Consider the following 13,065-nt stretch of genomic DNA (forward strand, 5'->3'; position numbering starts at 1 on the left):
TAACATCATCTAGGTAAATTTATACATTTTGGTCGCTCAGACCACGAAAAGCAATGTCCATTTCTCTTTGAAATGTAGCACCAACATTGATAAGCCTGAATGGCATGCGCTTAAAGGTGAATGTTCCCCACTTGGTCCTGAAAGTGGTTTTGAGGTAGTCTGGTTCTGCCACTAGCACTTGATTGTAGCTAGAAAAACCATCTAACAGTGAGAACATTTTAGACCCAGATACTATTTGGAGGATTTGTTCCATGGATGGCACCAGGTAATTGTCTTTATCTGATGCCCAGTTGAGATTTTGAAAGTCAACACATAACCTTATCCCATCAAACTTCTTCATGGAAGGGAACAAATTTGAAACCCAAGTAGAAGAATGTCTAACTTTAAAAATGATATTAGCATCCAACAACTTCCTTAATTCCTTTTGGATTAGGGGTTCCAGTGTTGGATGAAATTTCCTTAGCTTTTCTTGAAAAGGTTTCACCCTTTCTTTAATGGGAATTTCATGAAGGTTAATATGACTATTGTATGTCTTCAAATCATTTTAAGTCCATGCAAACACATCACGGTATTGTTTGAGTAGGCGGATGAATGCTTATCGTTCTTATGGAGAAAAACATGTACCAAGGTTTACATATTTCAAATCATCTTGAGTTCCTAGGTTGACTTGTTCGAATGATAACTTTGAGCTTTGAGTCTTAGTATTAATTAGTCCTCTGAACTGGTTTTGCAGGTCATATAATTTTTCCAGGGACACTACACCTTTAGGAATAGTATTTCCTTTCATTGTATCAGTTGCTTCCTGCAAAGCCTTGTCATGCTCATCCTCTTCAATGGAAACATCTTTGAACACGTCTGCATTAGCCATAAAATGATATATTTGTTAGTCATCATTGAAAACACAAAGATTAATTATGTTATTTGGCATAAATGGTTTATATATAATCTATATAGAAAAACCATTTTTCAAAGGTGACATTCTAGTGGTTGCATTAGTTAATGTGTTTATTGCGACATTTCTAATTCTACGAATAAAAATAATATTAAAATCTTTAAAATAAGTAATTGGTCACCATACCTCCTATTGGTAGTTTTTAAGATTTGGTGAAACATAGTGGATATTGTTTTGTACCTATCAAGTAAATACTTATGAGTCACCAACTACCTTGAGTAGCTATACCTTTAGGTCAATGGATTTCTTAAATCCAAGCACGAGTGCTTCATATTCAACAATATTATTTGTGCACTCAAACTCAAAACCATATGATAGCATGTACTTCTTGTTTTGTGGGTCTATGAGAATGCAACTAGCTCCAGAGCCAACCTGTGTTTTTGAACCATCAAAGTATAAAGTCCAAATATTATCAGGTACTAAATTGGCTCCTATACTATTATTACTATGTAATATTATCAGGTATTAAATTTCTTCCTATACTATTATTATTATTATGTTACAAGAATCATTAGTACCAGTTGGAGTACAAGGAAGGATCTCGAAATGTGTATTTAATGGGATGGGTTATGGCTATGCTTGATAACACTCATGATCAATTTCCAAGAAACAATTTCAAAATATTAAGTCTGTAAAGGTGACAACCTCATTATGACCCTCAAGTGGTTTCACAATATATTTCATGTAGGGTTCACTTTCCACTTGAATTTGGTTGTTTCCTCCCTTATATGGAAGCCATAAGTGTGACCAATCTGTTTCAAAATACCCTTGTAATTTACTAGACCAGTCTCGACTCAAGAGTAGGCCATAGGCTTCAGGGATGTCCACAATTACAATGTTTATGCATTGGTGTACCCAATTATTTGATGATAATTGGATAATAACATTCCTAAGTTCACCAATGGCCTGGAAAAGTGATATGTCCAGCTGAATGATTCGTGCGTCAATCTTACCCTATTTAGCATTAATTTTCTTAACAACAAATAATGGAATTACTTTCATAGATGCAGTTGAATTGACCAAACAATTATGGACATTGTAGTTAAAATTTTTGAAAGTTGAAAAAAATGTGGGCTAAGAGTATTAGCATATAAATTTACAATATTAACCATATATTCGAGAGTTCCACAAGACTTACTAGGCACATTTTGAGAAGTAGAATATTTTTTACTTGATAAAGGCTATGAGAAGGTTTTTACAAGCAATTCACGCTGGCCTGCTATCTTTGCGAGCTCAAAGATGGAAATGTTGGCACGAGCTCTCTTCAAATATTCAACTATATTACAATCAATAATTTCATTTTTCGTAATCACTACTAAAGTGTTTGGAGGTGTAGCTTTGTTTGAAACTTTCGGGGTGATAGATTTGTTTTTGCTGCTAGTTGAAGTATTCTTAGAAGCAGTAATATTTCTAGAATTATTTTGTGTATTCTGAGTAGGATTAGTTGGTGGTGCAAGCCTTCTTAACAATTTATTATTTAGTTGTCACTTCCTGTTTAGAAATGGGCCCTTTTCTCCTCAAATTATAACGACCATTTTATTTCTTGGGGGGGATTCACTTTTAGGTGGTGCTTCAACGCTCTTCTTGTCAGTATTATGAATAAACTAAAAGGTATTAACAACATGTCCAATACTTGTGCTTTCTTCAACCGCTGCAGGTTCATTTGTTTCTTCTATTTGTTCGTACTTCTTGTATTATAGTAAGGTATAAAAGATATGTGATGCCAGAGAATTAATATTGCAGTTCCACTGTGGACAAGTTTTTTCTGAATGTCATTCCTAATGGAAGGAGAAATAGTTATCCACGCCTATAATTTCAACATTCAACACAACATTTGAACTTCGGTTAGGTTTAGCCGACTGATTATTGTTGTTGTTATTCCATTTGAATAAGAAAGACTTAGGGGCTTGCTACTGGTAGAGGTCTCGCTTGACTTTCTCTTTAATTCTAAGGCTTCATTAGTGAGTGCTTTTAAAGATTTAGTCAATCTTCCAATATCAACAAAATATTTTTTCTTTAGCCTTACTCGAAGAAGGTTGATACTTCTTGCCAGTCTCCTTGGAATATTTAGATTCTTCATCATCAATAATATCTCCAATTGCACCAAAGTATTTCCCCATGAAAATTGCTTCTGCAAAGTTTAAATCCAGTGTCTCCTTTGCAGCTCTTTTAACAAAAGGAGAAAGGTTTGTCGACAAGGAAGTTGTATAAGAATCTATAGTGATATAATCATGAGGCTACGTTTTTGGGGGGAACTTGTTTAATATATGGTTGAAACCCTGATTGAAATCTTTGACTTTCTCCTTTTCCCCCATCTTAATATTTCCAAGCTCCTTTAACAACATGAAAATAGTCTTGTCATCGATAAAATTATCCAAAAACAATTTCCTAAACTCCCTCCAACCATGGATTGAATTAACAAGCTAACTATGGTACCCTGTTGTTTCTCTACCTTCTAAAGTGAAAGGAAAAAGGCTACAAGAAACACCATCATACCTATTGTGGTTCCTAGAGACAACCTCCGGGTTGAGGAGAATGTCAGTTCCTAGGAAATTGTAATGTCTCTCGAAGATAAATATGTTCTACTCATGAATTAGATGTAAAATGACTAAATTTGGTTCAATTATCCTACTCAGAGGAAAATCCAATTTATACATAGGCAGTATTTCATTCCAAAGACTTAATGTTCAGTTATGGTGGCCCACACATAGAGATTGCAGTCTCATTTATTGTTGCAGTAAATGAGAAAGAGGAAATGAAAGAAAAAAACGTAGTGTAGAGGATAACAATAGAATCATGTACACTAGATTCCAGTAGAAGTATGAAAAAGATAGAGGAAACTAGATACACAAATAATGGAGAGTGTTTTAAGGCCTTCAATCCCACACATTAAAGGTACCATTTTCCATAACATAACATAGATAAATAAGTTACATAAGATTGGATCCAACAACTACAATTACATAATTTATGAGAGAAGAAACACATATGAAATGATAAACAAAGACAAAATCACATAATTGCATATCTCAATGCTTTGGAATCACCAAAAACTTCTTCATTAATCTTCAAGAAAAATATACATCTCACAAGCTCAAAAAATTACAAAAATTGCAAAACAATTACATTCCATAGAACAACAAATCGAACCATTACTAATGAGTTCCTCTTCTCTTTTATAGGGAGAGACAAAAAAAAATAGTTACAAAAATATATTGAAGTGCTACAATTTTCTAAGATGCTCAACTGTGTGAGCGTGCTAATGGCCTGCCTGTCCTACTGATTACATAACAGATTTGATTCCATCTTGAAAATAAAATATTTACAGTAATAAAAAATGACAGTGATATGTCATGATTTCCAAATCAGAAAATTCTTCATTGTTGAATCGCTTGATCTCTTGAAGTGGGCACATGATCCACTATTCAGACTCGTGGTAGGTTAAAAAATTGATCACATTTTTTCCATAATAATGGATTTGGTGTAGGAGTGTGAATAAGAGCATTGTAGGCCATCCTTAGGTTTGTGAGTTTAGTGTAATTAGGATTGGCTACAAACAAGGTCTTTACCATCCATAGCAACTGAAAGTATCTCTCTAGATAGTTCACTACGGTTCTGTCCTTGAGAGTGGAAGTCCTTTTATGTGATGAGCCCACCTTACTCTTGGCCACAACCAACAACTACTCATACTTCTCTCATGGTAGCAGGTTTCTTTGAAAATACCAATAACTAAGCAATCCTACCTTAATTGTTTGATCAAAATTAGAGTTAAATGTTGCTACCAACTTTGCCATATCGCTCACACATTCTTTAGCCTTATCCCTTACTACCTTTTTCTGAATCTTCTTGGAAACTTCGATAATAAATACTATCATATCAATGATGTCCATTTCTCTAAGGTCCTCAAATTATTTCTCACTGAGGTACTATTGAAGGCTCGAAAATATCTGCTTACAACATTATAAGGGAGACCACCTTGTCGGGAACTTAGAGTAGTCCCTTTTCCATTGAAATGGTGGTTCTAATTGGTTAAACTAGGTCTAGTTACCTTCTCTCTATCTCTACTGGCTTAAATACGACTTTCACCTACTGATAGAGAAGAGACATTAGATCAGCCCTCTTGATGATCAGGCAAAGAAAGTGATCCTTAAGATGATACGGGGCTCAACCAAGCTACAACTAAAGTTTGCTTCTTTGAGAGAGGACTTCATGAAAACTAATATGTAGATGAAAAACTAATCTAAAACATGAAAAACCTATCTTGAACTAGAATGGGATAACCCTCTCCTAATCCAAGAGAAAGTTAAATAAAACAGGGGGAAGGAACTGATATAATTCATTATCTGATTTTGTATTAATTAAAGGAAGTAGTTCACATGAACTAATACAAGTGAAAACAAAATAATCCTACAAATGAATGATAAATAGTTATCAATCACCACATGAATACTTCAATTAATTAGGATTGATTTCGATCTCATTCTACCCTACAAATATAGCTTTAACAAAGTTTCAACAACAAAATATCAATGACACGACAATAGTGCATAATATCGAAGAAACATAATACCGTTTAGAATAAAGAGAAGAACCAAAAATGAAACTTTAATAGTGAGCCAATAATCCTGCATTCTGGTAATAGTACACAAGAACAAGAATCAATTAAAACCATGTCAAATTTATATTACCACAATTCTGAGAGTAGCTTTGATCCTTAATAAAACTGCCTGCAATAGTGAAAAAAAAATATAGTAGAGCCATAACTCCTCTACAATCTCTACAATAAAACTCTTTATGCTCTACAATAGTGCGAAAGCACAAATTGAATTATTACAGAGCCCCCTGTGTGTGATTGTGATCCCCCTCTACAAGTTTGAATACAGGGGTATTTATACAGATTTACAGAGCTAACAATTTCCCCTGATTCTCTCAAGAAATGGAAAGTCGAATATGGAAATCGTTGCCATGAAGTGATTTTCTTTAGCCGAAGGATTGATTTTTTGCCCACGTGTTGGCCTTTTTAGTTTCTATTACAACAATCTTCCCAGTTTAGAACTGCATTGTTGAGTTCAATTTATTTTCTATTGATAACCACTGAGCAGATTGGCCGACAAGATCACGCTCTTCACGATATTAGTCTTCGTTTAAGCTTTTGCTTTGAATTCCTCTGTCTATTTTGGTTTGGATCTTGACATGTGGTTGAGTGGTTGTTGATCGAATGATCTATTCGATTTGGCCCAAGTGTTTCCCTGTAACAGAGAAATCAAAATTAGCCATTAAAAATAAAGGAAAACTCAATACACATATGAATTTTAATTATGCCCTAAGACCTTTTAATTTTAATTAAGTGGAATTTTATAATAATAATAATAATGACCATAACAAGAGTGACACGTGGCAAGAGTTGAGTGGTATCAGAGATAAGCTCATCACAACTTTTAAAATGAGACAACATGAAGTATTTGTGATATTGTATAACTCTGATATGGAGTGGATGCGAAATCATAATTAAACTCATTGTAATAACTATATCAGATCCGTAATATCAGAGTTTTTACAGTTGTTCTCATTAGACAGTTCCGATATTAAGGTGGATGTGAAATTATGATAAAACCATAGTTAATATGCATATCGGGTCCACTTGTCGAAAGGAATGGTATGTCGGAGGTTGGAGGAAAGCTTATTAGAGATTGAAGATTGGGGGAATTTATATATCGGATTTCAGAGATCAGAAAAGTGATATATCGACATATCAAAGCAAAGGCCTTCAGGAATATTGGAGGTGAATGGTTATCACATATCGAAGATTGAAGGTTTTGAGTGGTGACACATAACAAAAATCTGATATGGGATTCCCCAATATAAGGGAGCGAAGGGGGGTTACGTGGTATGTGGTATTTGCGTTAATCGTTCATCCAATAAACTATAGTTGTTGATGAATGGGTCCAAGACTTATGATATTAGGGATTTTGAAAGGAATCTTCTGATATCGATAAGTCACAGGGTTCTGATATGTTATAGCCACTTTATCAAAATACCTCATTCACTTTATAATATAAGACAAAGCCACTTTTTGGAAAATATAACCAATAATAATAATGAAGATCTTTGTCTCGGGGGCTATGTTTTTTTCATTAATCTAAGATGTTTAGAAAAAGTTACTTACAAATTTTATTAACAAACAAACTTAATCCAACTTAGGAAAAATAAAAAAAAGTGTAAATAAAAGGAAAATTAGACTTGAAATGATGCAATCACACTCAAAGCCTACATGCAATGCAAAAAAGGGTCATGATGTCTATTATGATAGAATAAAATGGGGGTGTTGTGTTTTCACTACAACAGGTACCTAATGAACTTCTCAGTAGTCCTAACATTCTTAGCATACTCATCCTGATAGGATGGAGAATTCAGTCATCCTGAATACAACATTTTTTTATGAGCTAAATTCATGTGCTCCCATATATTCTTTATCTCGGAAATGATATCATCCTAGATAAGTTGTCTAGCTTCAATGAGGGACATGTTGCCTTTTAACCAATTCTTTCATGCCTTAATTTAATTTTGTGGCACATGATATTTATTATTAATTTTTTCCACATTTTCCTGGGTGGAATGTGTAGGTTTTAATCCTGTACAGAAATTACCTTCATACGAATTATAAGACACAGAAAATAAACAATGTGAGAGCATAACACATAAAACACATATACACAAAGATTTTCCCCTGGATCCCCAAACCGGGACTATTAGATTGATTTTTCACTATGTTCCTTTCAATGTTACAATACATATTTATACATGCCGAAGCATCCAATACCATGGACCAAAAAACCATCGCGTCCAAAACCATGGACCGAAAACCATCGCGTCCAAAACCATGTGCGAAAAATCATGCACAAAACCATAGGTAGGTCTGCCCAACCTAATATAGGGTCCAAAAACAAAATTTTTTGGGGCACTGCCCCGGACCCCATAGAGGGGGGTTACCTGCACCCCTCAAACCCCCTGTGAGCCCCCCCCACCATGCAATCGGCGCAACAAAGGGGGGGCTTCGCCCCCCTTCTAACCCCCCGGTTAACTACGTAGGCTAGTCATGGAAAGAATATAACACAATCCAATTGTTGTTTTCTTTCCATAGGGGGCCACAAGAGAGCTTAGTCATTATCCAGCCCTGCAATGGCCATTGTTTCTATACACCAAGAGAACTTCTCATAGCTCACAGATTTTTTCAATGCATCTACAATATTCTTTAAAGTGTCCACCTTTACCAGCAACACCTTTTTGTCTTCTATCATATCCCTCAAAAAGTGATGCTGAACATCAATGTGCTTTGTCTTTGAATGATATGCAGGGTTCTTTGCCAAGAAAATTGCACTTTGGCTATCACAGTATATCCTTATAGCTCCCTGTACTAACCCCATACTTGAACACAATCTCTGCAACCAAATTGCTTCCTTGCTTGCATGAGTGGCTGCCATGTATTCTGCCTCTATAGTTGATAGTGCCACTATAGATTATTTCTTACTCATCCAACTGACTGCACCTCCAAATAGGTTAAACACATACCCACTTGCAGATCTTCTCTGATCCAAATCTCCAGCCCAGTTTGCATAAAAAAATCCATGAATATCCAACACTCTGTCCAATCCTAGTCTTCCTTGGTAGCACAAACCATAATCACTAGTGCCACGCAAATACCTAAAAACCCGCTTCACTACTGTTCAGTGCTCCTTCCCTGGTTTTGACATAAACCTGCATAATACTCCCAATGCATATCCAATGTCTGGTCTAGTACATACCATCGCATACATCAGGCTACCAACTACACTTGCATATGGAACACAAGACATGTCCTCTTCCTCTCTTATGTCTTGGGACAATGTTCAGCAGATAACTTTACACCTACAGGAATAGGAGCCTTCACCGTTTTACTATCCTGCATATTAAACCTCTGCAATATTGTCTTGACATACTTCCTCTGGTTTAACCAGAGCTTCCTCTTTGTCTGATCTCTTTTAATTTCCATGCCTAAAATATAGTTTGTAGCACTAAATTCTTTCATGTCGAATTTGGAGGACAAATGGGTCTTCAAATCCTGGATAATTTCTTTGTCATTTCCAACTAGCAACATATCATCCACATACAAGACCAGATAAATAACATGGCCACCAATTAATTTAAATTACACACAATGATCTTCTTTGCTTCTGGTGAAGCCAAGTCCCCATATAAATGTATCAAATTTCTGATACCACATCCTTGGTGACTGTTTTAACCCATACAGAGTCTTCTTTAACTTGCATACCAATTCTTTCTTACCCTTCACCGCAAAACCTTCAGGTTGCTTCATGTAGATCTCCTCTTCTAGATCCCCGTGAAGAAATGATGTCTTCACATCCATCTGTTCTACCTCAAAATCAAAAGCAGCAACAACAGATAAAAGTAATCTAATAGAAGTTACCTTGGCAATAAGAGAAAAAATATCATCGAAATCAATTCCCGGCACCTGGGAATAACCTTTTGCTACCAACCGAGCTTTGTATTTGTCCACATTTCCTTCTGCATTTGTCTTCTTCTTGAACACCCATTTATTGCCAATGGGTTTCCTTCCAGCCAGCAACTCCACCAAATCCCAAGCCTCATTTTTGTGCAAATATGCCATTTCATAAACCATGGCCTCTTTCAAGACTTTTCCATCCTCTGAATCTACTACTTCCTTCATAGTTTTGGGATCATCATCAGTAATAGATAAAGAAAAATTTGAATAGAAAGCAGATGGACTATACCTTTCTGGATGCCTTCTTTCTCGAACTGATCTTCTCACACCCAGAGTTTATGGCTCTTCATCTTTTGATTCCTCCTCTGCTGTAGAGTCTGATTCTTCCTCCTTTAGCTCAAACTTTATCTTCTCAGGTTCCTTTGGTTGAAATTCATGTTTAATAACATCTTTCACCTCTCTGAACACCACATCTCGGTTGTACACAACCTTCCTTATTACTAGGTTCTAAAGCTTATAACCCTTTAAACCATCCTTGTACCCAATAAAGATGCACTTTTTAGATTTACTATCCAACTTGGTTATTTGCTCCTTTGGAACATGTACATATGCATCACATCCAAATACCCTCAAATGTGAAAGAGATGGTTTCTTACCAGTCCATACCTCTTGTGGAGTCTTATCCTCCAATGCTAATGAAGGTTATCTGTTGACCAGGTAACATGCTATCTCCACCGCCTTTGCCCAGAATTCCTATCCTACCCCGACACCACTGAGCATGCTTCTTGACCTTTCCATCAATGTCTTGTTCATTCTTTCTGCAACTCCATTTTTCTCAGGTGTTTATGGAGCAGTCTTTTGCCATGCTATACCACATTTCTTATAGAATTCTTCAAATTCCTTGCTGCAAAAATCTCCACCGTTATCTGTCATCAACACCTTTATCTTCTTCTCTGTCTGATTTTCCACCAGAGACTTAAATTCTTTAAACATGTCAAAGACTTCAGATTTCTTCTTAAGGAAATATAGCCATGTATTCCTCGAGAAGTCATCTATAAATGATACATAGTACACAAACTTACCCAGTGATGGAACCTTCACAGGTCCAAACACATCACTGTGCACAAGTTCTAATATTTGTTTCGCCCTCTTACCACCAGAGGGGAAACCCACCCGATTCTGCTTCCCATATACACAATTTTCATAGAAATCAAAATGCAAAGAGCTATTACTCATACCTTCAACCATACCTTTACCATGAAGTATTCGAAGGCCCTTCTCTCCAATATGTCCAAGCCTTTGATGCCACAACATGGTATTCTCTCTAGAGACCACTAGATTTTCTGCTCCACTTTTAGGAACCACAGAACTGTTGCACTCATCAAAAATAGTGCTACCTTGCAGCTTGTACATAGTTCCAATTCGAACTACTTGCATCAATACTAGTGCTACCCGAACCATCTTGCAGGTATCCTTCTCGAACACTATTTTTACACCTACATCATCCAGCTTGCTTATGGAAATCAGATTTCTAGCCAATGCAGGAATATGCAGGTTTATGATTCTAGCCTTCCTGTCATCCCCCAAGAAAACATCACCACCATCATATTTTTCATACTCACAGAACCACTCTCTATGGGGAGTGAAGTGAAAGGATGCACCTAAGTCAATCAACCATGCCTCATGATCTACATGTGTACTTGAAGAAGCCAAGTACACATCCCCACCTTCGTCTGAGGTGGTTTTCGCCTCTGCAGAAGGAGCATCTTCAGATCCCTTTCCTTTGTTAGGATCTTTATATTTTAAGTCCCTTTTGTAGTGCCCTTCCTTTCTGCATTTCCAGCAAACCACCTTTATAGGTTTTCCTGGAGATTTAGATCTCCCTCTAGATTTAGATCTCCCACTCAATGAATTATTTTTGTTTATGTTCTGGGACTGTCCTTGTACAGACAAGGCATCACCATTTTGGCTCTCCATATTTTTCCATCTCATCTCCTCCGTCAGTAAGGATGAGGCTATTTCATCAAACTGCAAGGCAGTTGCATTGCTACCTATTGCAATAACCAGACTATCCTACGAATTTGGTAGAGAATACAACAAATTGATGCATTTATCTTCATCTGAAATTTTAATATCAATAGATAATAATTGACGTACCACAGTATTAAATGCGTTCAGATGCTCTGTCACTAAGTCTCCATCTTTCATCTTCAGGTTATACAACTTTTTCTGTAGGAACAGTTTATCCACCAGAGACTTAGATTGGTACAAAGTCCCTAACTTGTCCCACAAAGCCTTCACTGTAGCTTCCCCTGATACATTCAACAATACTGAATCTGAGCCACACAATCGTATTGTGCTCTTTGCCTTCCGATCCAACTTCTTCCATTCTTCATCTGACACTCCCGTTGGTTTAGTACCCGGATCTACCACGATCCACTAATCTTTATCCATCAACAGATCCTCCATCTTGAGTTTCCACAACTCAAAACTCTGACCATTAAATTTCTCGATCTCTATCTTTCCACTGCTCACCATCTTCTTTCACCACCGGAATCGATCTCGCAGGTCTCCCATTGAACAGGGTCTACCACAGGCCTGAGTGAAACCCCTCAGCAACAAAGGCACCCCCTTGAAGCCAAAACAACTCTGATACCAAATGTATGTTTTAACCCCGTACAAAAATTACTTGCATACGAATTCTAAAACATAAAAAATAAACAATGTGAGAGCATAACACATAAAACACATATACACAGAGATTTTCCCTTGGATCCCAAAACGGGACTACCAGATTGATTTTTCATTATGTTCCTTTCAATGTTACAATACATATTTATACATGTCGAAGAATCCAATACCATGGACCAAAAAACCATCGCGTTCAAAACCATGGACCGAAAACCATCGCATCCAAAACCATGTGCGAAAAATCATGCACAAAACCATAGGTAGGTCCGCCCAACCTAATATAGGGTCCAAAAACAAAATTTTCCGGGGCACTGCCTCGGACCCCATAGAGGGGGGTTACCTGCACCCCTCAAACCCCCTGTGACCCCCCCCCGCTATGCCATAGTGCAACGAAGGGGGGGCTTTGCCCCCCTTCTAATTCCCCAGTTAACTATGTGGGCTAGTCGTGGAAAGAATATAACACAACCCAACAAAATGGAGCTATTTCTCCTCATTTTAAAGAATGTACTTGGTGTTGTCCAATTCAATATGTATCTTCATAAGCTCGTTGTCTGATAGCTACAAATCAGTGAGATCCTTGGTCATCTGCTCAGTAGGATTCTCTAGATTTTCTGGCACAATCAAAATGCAAATGTGAGAATGATCCTCTGTTGAAGCTTTGTGACCTTCAGTCTGAGGGCTACCACCACATTATTCCTATCTATTATTCCTTTTTCTAGAATTTATTTTTCAATATCCACTTGGGCCAACTCTTTAGTCTACATATGCTTTGCTGCAAGCATTTTAAACTACTGCCTTAGTGACTGGATCTCTGAGTGTGAGCCTTAATTATGGCTTTTATGGAAGCTTTATCACTTGGGTCTACCCCCAGTTTGATGATAAAATCCTTGAAGCCTTCATTTTGTAAATGAAGGAATCTCAA

Source organism: Pinus tabuliformis, chromosome 1_1, assembly GCF_031772625.1.
Source record: "Pinus tabuliformis cultivar Carrire ecotype Pingquan chromosome 1_1, CPIR1, whole genome shotgun sequence".
In the NCBI taxonomy this organism is placed as follows: Eukaryota; Viridiplantae; Streptophyta; class Pinopsida; order Pinales; family Pinaceae; genus Pinus; species Pinus tabuliformis.